This window comes from Lactuca saligna, chromosome 3 (assembly GCF_052625555.1).
Source record: "Lactuca saligna cultivar CGN05327 chromosome 3, ASM5262555v1, whole genome shotgun sequence".
In the NCBI taxonomy this organism is placed as follows: domain Eukaryota; kingdom Viridiplantae; phylum Streptophyta; class Magnoliopsida; order Asterales; family Asteraceae; genus Lactuca; species Lactuca saligna.
This window is the reverse complement of record NC_136419.1, coordinates 6,331,373-6,340,482: the sequence shown is the minus strand read 5'-3', so window position 1 is coordinate 6,340,482 and position 9,110 is coordinate 6,331,373.

Genomic DNA, 9,110 nt, shown 5'->3' with positions numbered 1-9,110 from the left:
TGACATGTTCCCGAATATCAACTCTTAACATGTCGTGATAGCGGGTCCTCTGCATCTCCTCATCTCCTGCATACTGAGGTACTAATAAGGCACTCTCCCAGAACTTGGCGGTAATCTCCACCACCGTATCTATCGTCTGCCTCATATCAAGAAACTCCCTAGCCAACTGCTGAATCGCCACAGCTGGCGCGAACTCAACCCTAAACTGGGCCAAAAAGTCTGACCAAAGTCATAGCCTCAATGGATGAGGCTCCCAAAGAATCACCCATCTTTGGCCCTGTACCTCAAACATCCAGCCGCATACCGAAACTTCAACCCCTCAGGCAAGAGGCTCGTGAACTGAGCAGACTCCATGCCTGCAATCCATCTCGTGGCAACAATGGGGTCCTTTGTCCCATGAAAGTCTGGTGCACCACACTCCCTAAAGTCCTTAAAGGATAGTGTGCGCCATCCTGACTTGTTGGATGCCATGTCGCTCCTGAACGCCCTGAGGCGGTCCTCCATAAACTCGACAATATCCTCCTTGATCGACCCGAAAATCACCGGGGTCGCCTCAAGGATGCCTCTCGTGATCTCCGATGCAATGAAATTGTGTAGTCTCTCATCAACCGGTTCGGATCCCGAACCTAAACCTAATACTATCCCCGATCATGATCCCAATTCTCCTACTCCGTGATGCGTAATCATCACCATTCTGAAACAAAACACATAATCATCAGGACCTTATATAACCTCGAGAGGTCTCATACGTTCTACAGGTTCCCTGGTTTTTTCTCGGCCATCCTTGACTCGAGTACGGATCCTTTGCTTTCAGTAGTACGGGCTCATACTACCTTCCACATCTATCTGTACTTTCCGCAAGGGTTTCCTTGACTTCACCAAGTCCCTTCTACTATTACTACTCGCTGCGCTAATTTCATCCTAGGCTTACTCTAGGGTAACTCTCCAACCCACTCTCCGCCATCAGTTGCATAAGAAGTTCTTGTCATCTCTCCCTAACTACCTAGCGAATACCATTTCATATTACTAAGACCAGATAATTCTTCAAATGAGAGGTCTCTCCTTATAACGGTTAGACTCAAACGAGAACTACAATGTAGGACTAAACCTAACCTTATGAAATTATTCAATCCTCGTAATATGTAACTTAGCATATTCATTTACCGGTTAATTAAAGATAACTAGGACCCTAATATCACAAAGCAAGCAACATTCAGGCATTGAGTAACCCAAACCAATTATATCCTATTCAGGCTATCATATCACTGTCTAATCAGTACTATCATGCAGCTCAATAAGCACATATAATAGGCATATCAGGCATCTTCCAAGATCCTTAGCCCTATTCTAGCATGCCATTCTTCATACACATAAAATAGGCATAAGAGGCATCCATCCTAGACCCTTAGCCCCAATCTAGCATGCATTTCTCATAATCATATCATAACATAAAATGTATGGGTATCTTGGGGAAAAATTACTTGAGATCGACTCGTAACACACATCACACACCTTATTCTTTCTCAAAACTTTTTACTTTAACTTTAGAAAAAGCATTTTCTTGTGGAACCGTTATCTTCAAGCCTGAGAACGTAATCCTCGAAGTGTAGCGCCCGTACCTCATATTTTTGTGGAAAAAGAATCAGGATTCTTGTTGTAGAACCAATACTGCTAAATAGGTTGAAGGAAAGAGTACAAGAATCTTCTGAATGCATGATATCGATTCAATAAAACCTATAATGAACTAATTGATGGGTTTTGGTCATAAGACATCCTATGTGCTCATACAAACCCTAATGCTTGGATCTAGGTTTCTCTATTGTACATGCTTTGAATCCAAGACTATAAACCCTAATTCTAGCATACAAGTAATCATATTAACATGAGAATAAGTTTATAGTGTTACCTTGATTGTTATGTAGCAATAACAATCCCAAATCTCCTTGTATTGACTTTGGAAGGCTTAGAGTCACAAGTGTCACTCCTCTAATGGCTCGCAAACACCATAAGCAAGTGGAGAAGGTATAAGGAGAGAGGTGAGAGGTTAGAATTCGTATCTAGGACCTCTTGGGAAGGGATACACGAATTCATGGCCCTAGGGGTGTTTATATAGGTGTAGAGATAGGGTTTCAGTCATTATCCTTATCTAGTTGATTATCCATTAAGCAACCAATAAGATAATCCTTGAATCCTTATCATACTCGAATTCTAAGAGATTTACACCTCAAATTCGTTCACCATATATATAAGATAATCCTTACCTTATTTTGTAACTATCACATAATTACAATTCAGCCCCTCTAGTTTAATTAATTACATTTGATCACAAAACTAATTCTTAATTAATTATTGACCAATATTAATTAAACAAATATGATTTCTCCTTTAATATATTATTCTTATAACATATTAATAAATCATATTATCCTCTCTCTCTTTATTCATTTCTCCAATCAAGTTGCTTTGGTGAAGGCAACCCAAAAGGACCATGCACCATCGGGTCAAGTACATACCAAAATAGTTATGGACTTAGACACTAATCCAACAGTCTCCCACTTGGATAAGTCTAACAACTATTCTGCGTATGACTTCAGATCCTGATCTGCAATCGTAGCTTTCCAAAGCCGATGTCAACTCTGATCATATCAGATACGTGTGTCCTTAGATAAGGGATCATATATTCCTCCATTCTAGATATTGTATGAGACATGATTTCTAATCATTCTCTTTGTACTACTTCTCGATTTCCGATTTATGACGACAGACTAATTGAACAAATCAAATTAGCCCTAGCCCGGCCGAGGATTTACGTATGTCATCACTAAACCATTGAGGGGCCCAAAGATATCGCTTTTATCCTACTTTGGATAAAAGGAACGGATAAACTTTGATACAATGCTCGCTTGCACTCACTCACCGAATTACACACAACAATATGTTTTATAACACCAAGTTACTGGTGCGTTTACATATTATCAATGTGCAACCGATTCGCAAGATACAACTCACACATCTCGGTTTCAAGAATATAAGATGTTATCGTCTCACCAATCACTCGTAATACAATTCATGGAGCGATCCAAGTGAGCGTGGGTTTAATCCAATGCTCAAATCATATTCATAAGCACTCATGAACGTTGCAGCAAACATTTGCTTATGTCTAATACTCTTCTAGACAATCCACACACCAATTCACGACAGTCTTCATTCATATCTACTTCCAACATATGAACGACTGTGGCCCGTTTGAATAATTCGATTATTCTTAATAAACTCAATTATTCTGGAAGTCAAAACATGCAAGGTGAAACACAAGAATAATACTAATCCCATATGGCCTCAAACCTTTGAGTATAAACAAAACACGTTTTATTTATCACCATATCGATTACTCATTATTTGTCGTTTCGGGTAATCAACTTCGCATTTGAATTCCAACACTTGTCCCATGCTCCTAGTATGCACACAATGTTTACCTATGGTTCTTTCTTTTGCGAAATAGACAAGTTGAACACATTTCCAATCATTCTCATTTTACAACACCAAATCCATTTTCTTAAGTGTAAGAATGTCAAATTCTTGTTATTTATAGAATATACTAGATTCTAACACTTTATGCAACGATCCTTTTGTAATGTCACTGCACCAAAGTCTCAAAGACTATTGCCAATGATATTACAAATTCCTCTATCGGAGATTGCTACAAGACAATTCCGTAGATATGATGTCTCTCACTCAAAGTACATTCCTTTGAACATCCTTTCGCATAAAGTTTCTAATCTAGACATAGATTTTACTTCCCAACATGGACACACTTCCATATTTTCTATATGACAACTCATTCTTAATAGAATCTTATCTATTCGTAATGATGTCGATATCGTCCATCCAATATGGAAACACTTCCATAATTTCCAATACTATACTTCCAACTACTCGCAAGCGACCAATCCTCGTCGAACTTTGGATTGTCCTTTGATAGTTGTTTAATTATTTTAGTCAAAACCAATTCTAGTCCCTTTTCCCTCTAAATGCACTATACATTTGGAAAATTTTAGAATGGTCAAACATTAAAGCATTCGCAATCGATCCTATACCCGAAGTGTATGGGACACGACGCATAATGTTTTATTTGCTATGTTCTCAAAATTCGAATTGCGAAGAGGAATGCCGTAATCACAATCGAAATTTTAAGAACACACTATGTACCTTTGACTAAATTTATCAACATTTCGCAATCTAATCCTTTAGATTTGAAATGAAGCATAATATTCTCTCCCTTAATTATAGCAAAACAACCTTTCAACTCTTACAACTTTGCAAAGTATGACTCTTGTTTTCTATAATTAATATTGCCAACTATGCAATACGTGCCTTAATAATCATACAATCATAACATTTATGCTCCCACTATCATGATGATTATTATAAAACATAACACTTATGCTCCCACTAGCTTCGACATGTATTCATAAACATCTTAACTTCCAGAAAAACAATACTTATTGAATTTCTTAAGTTCATGTTTCTAATACTTAGTGCTTTGATAATCTTTTATCAAGGCTTCTTGAACTTATACACTTTTGCCTTAGATAGTTCATATGTGTGTCTTAACAATTAAGACTAATTGCCAAACCTCACAATTCAAATTATGGAAAGGGATGCCGTAACCATGATCGAATTTGAGAATGCAATTTTACAATCACTATCTTTTAAAATCTTTCTTAGTGAAAGCATTTTCTCACAATCATTTTCATGAAGGAGGAAATCTTATGACACTTAGATTTAAACGGTGTATGTGTTCCTATCCATGCGAATTTGTTAAAACCAAAGTTTACGACAAATTCAAAATCATATGGATCGAACTTTCTTAATCTTGATTTCTTGCCTTATGGTAGCACAGCTGCCCACCACGTCTTCCAAGTAGTTAAGCATCTTACCTTTTTCCTATCAATGTACCTTTCATTGATCAAGGTCCTTGCCTTTTACGCATTCAAATGAGAACTCATAGGACTCACATGCATAATTAACTCGATTGGATTGGCACAGAAACAAAATAATGTCTTTACGATAGGTTGTAAACCTCAACTCGTGTGCTAGTGATGATCGATAAGGTTTATTTGATTTGTTCTTGAAACTTTTCGAGACCATTAAGACTCCCACTGACTCCTTGACATATAAGATTCTTTTGTCAATAAACATTTCTTGACAAACAAATTTTCAAGAGTTAGTGTAGCTTATATCAAAACACTTCATAAATTGGTCATAGTTGGTCTTTGTCTTATCCAAGACATCACAACTTTCCACATTTGATGAATGTTATAAACCTTTAATACTTTTTACTCATTGTCACAATCTTAACTTTAAGACTTGTTATTGGAACAAAGTATGATTGTCTTCTTGATTTGACCATTTCATCAATCTTTGATTCCTCTTCTTGGACATACAATTGTACCAAGACCCACTTAGAGGATCAATTGAGATATGGTTCTTAATCATTAAGACCTATCATAAAGCATAAAAGCCACTCTCCCTTCTTCTTAGAATGGAGAAACTCTTATCTTTCTGCCTATTTGATTCTTCTTATTCGTTTTGCTATTGATCTAAACCCTTTAATCAATTCAAAATTACACTTAATCTTGTAAGTATAATCATATTTACTAAACCTTTAGTAAATGATGACGAATATCTTTGTTACTCTTATGGTGAACTTGATCAACACACAACTTTGTGTACTCGATCTCCTAGTCCTTCACTTGACACTTTGTCAATGAATTAGTCTAATTTCCAAATATGGAATTTCTCATTCATCATGCAACCAAGTTGCGTGATTCCAAATTTCTGTCTAATTGAAACTTGGGCGATGAGAAACTCTCCCTATTTGGTAAATTCTTGACTTTCCATAACATAATAAGAAACAAATCCATTATTGCTAATAATTTTAACATCAATTTTTTATACACGCCATTGTAAGGATAAATAAATAAAATTTAAAATCAAAATTTATTTTATTGCGGAAAAATTTGTCCTTCACAATGCAACTCTTTGAAAAACTTATGCGAATACATCTTTCTTAGCAATCTAATTCTAACTCTAAGTAGTAGCTCAAGAATCTAATCTTCGAGAAACGCAATCGAAATCCATTCCTTCATGGTTAGATTCTGCTCACTTCTTCCCTTAAGCTTCTTTTCTTTTCTTTGATCCTTCTAAACATCAAATGTAATCTTATCACATTATGTATTCAGAACCTAGAATGAAGCTTAAAAGAGTTAGTTAATGGATTTTACCTAAATTAGAGCCATACGTTTCGACTCTCCCATCTCTTAGATCTCTTAGGTAAATAGGGCAGCTTCGTATCCAATGCCCCTTCTCTTGGCAATAAAAGCAAATTGACTCCTTTTGGAACAACACATGGAACTACTTCAGACATCTCCTTTCTCTTATGATCAAACTTTTCGATCATTGCATGTCTTTCATTGCCATTGTCTATATCCACAGAGGTGTCGAAGGCAGATTCACCAATCAACTTTGCTTTTCTATTGCGCCAAACCATTGCTGATTCAGCAGCAATAAGCATATAGGTGAGATCTATAAGGGTCACGTCGCGGTTCATCATATAGTACTCTCTTACGAACTCACTATATGAGTTAGGAAGTGATTGAAGAACCCAATCAACAGCCATCTCTTCACCGACAATGGATCCTATCATTCTTAGTCTATCAATGTGCGACTTCATCCCTAGGACGTGTGCACACACCGACTTTCCTTCTTTATGTTTACTTGCCAAAAGGGCTTGAGTGATATTGAACTTTTCAATTTTACAATCTTGTGGGTTAGGGAGAATAATTGGAGGATGAGGAGGAAGTGAAGCATGATTTCTTGTTCCTCGATCGAATCGTGGAATATCATCTTCATGTGGAATGCTTGTTCCACGGGATTTGAGAAGACCATAGTTGTCGAACTTTGACATCGGGAGAAAAACGAATTCAAGTTAGTTGATTGATTGAGTCCTTGGTAAATCACCCAAATGAAATTCCAAGGCTAGGACCCAACACAATATCCTACAACTCGGGAGAGGGATGCCGTAACCCAAATGCAGAATATTTGAAGGTAAGTGAATGACGATTCACTAATTTCCACCATGAAAAACGAAAATGGAATTTAAGTTTTAAATCTATGAAAACTCCTAGATCCTTTGAGATTCATTGAACATTTCAATGGCATGTTTAAATCTCGATATGCCCCTCTTGTTTGTGACTGGGATGCCGAGGATCACAAAGCGGGTGTGAATAACCATGCAAACTACATGGTGCCCTCACATGTTACAATCACCTATTCGATGTGCCGGTAAACCACACACGCTCCACCGAACTATGACAAACATTGAGTCACCCTTTGCTACCTTTGCTTAGAACCACTTAGTGTGCCGGTAAACCACACACGCTCCACTAACGTCTTCGCAAGGGCACAAAGTGTAATTTCATGGAATTGCATCAATTCACTTTTGCCTAAGTAACTAAGATTGGGAATTTGCGAAACATTTAGTTACTTTGTATTTCATTATACTTATAATGGAAGGTTTCGTCCTATCCTACCCGTTCGGCTAACGACCCTCCACTAGTCAAGAGTGCGGTGGGTAAGAGTGGACACCCATTCAATCGTCATTTTATAGGCAATTTCCTTAAACACCCCTTATAGACCAGCTTCGTGAATGAGGCCTACTAACGGTAAGACTGACTTTTACTTATACATATATAATGTTAGACTTTTAATGTTATATATAGTATAGGGTGTATTTTATACTTTTAAAATACTATGTGGTTAACTTTAATAATTACACTTTTAATTCAATTAAATTGTTAACCTAAACTTTTATGGATTTATTAAACCTCTTTTAATTATACTCCTTAATTAATTAATAAAACCATAAAGGGGTGATTTGAACTTTTCAAAACATTACTAGAGTTTTAGAATTTAACATTTCTAATTAACCTTTTAATCAACCTTTAAATTCCAAAACTTGAGGGCAAGTTTTGAAACATTTCAAAACATTAGGGTTTTAACTATTTAAATTTCAAAACAACAAAACTTTTGGGGTTCAAATTTAAACTATAAAACCTAAAGGGATAAATTGAAACTATTTCACAAGATAATTCAAATCTAAATTACAAATAATCAAACTTTATCTAATAAAACAAGTGATTATCTAAATTTTGACAATTATCTTCTATTTTGGTAAGGATAATCACATAATAATGAAAAAATTCGGATTTTATCACAAAAGCAAGTTTATGGTAATTATCCAAAACCAAAACAGGAAGAAAATCGCGAATCTGAGCTGTCAGACCCATTGACTCGTCGAGTCTGGACCTGGACTCGTCGAGTACAGCTGACTCGGCGAGTTCACCAAGTGACTCGGCGAGTCAAACATTCAGAAACTCAAAAAATCGATTTTCAGTGCTTATTTCGATCAAATATGCATCAATACAATTGAAACCAATCTAGTCTCTGATACCACTAATGGGTTTTGGTCATAAGACATCCTATGTGCTCATACAAACCCTAATGCTTGGATCTAGGTTTCTCTATTGTACATGCTTTGAATCCAAGACTATAAACCCTAATTCTAGCATACAAGTAATCATATTAACATGAGAATAAGTTTATAGTGTTACCTTGATTGTTATGTAGCAATAACAATCCCAAATCTCCTTGTATTGACTTTGGAAGGCTTAGAGTCACAAGTGTCACTCCTCTAATGGCTCACAAACACCATAAGCAAGTGGAGAAGGTATAAGGAGAGAGGTGAGAGGTTAGAATTCGTATCTAGGACCTCTTGGGAAGGGATACACGAATTCATGGCCCTAGGGGTGTTTATATAGGTGTAGAGATAGGGTTTCAGTCATTATCCTTATCTAGTTGATTATCCATTAAGCAACCAATAAGATAATCCTTGAATCCTTATCATACTCGAATTCTAAGAGATTTACACCTCAAATTCGTTCACCATATATATAAGATAATCCTTACCTTATTTTGTAACTATCACATAATTACAATTTAGCCCCTCTAGTTTAATTAATTACATTTGATCACAAAACTAATTCTTA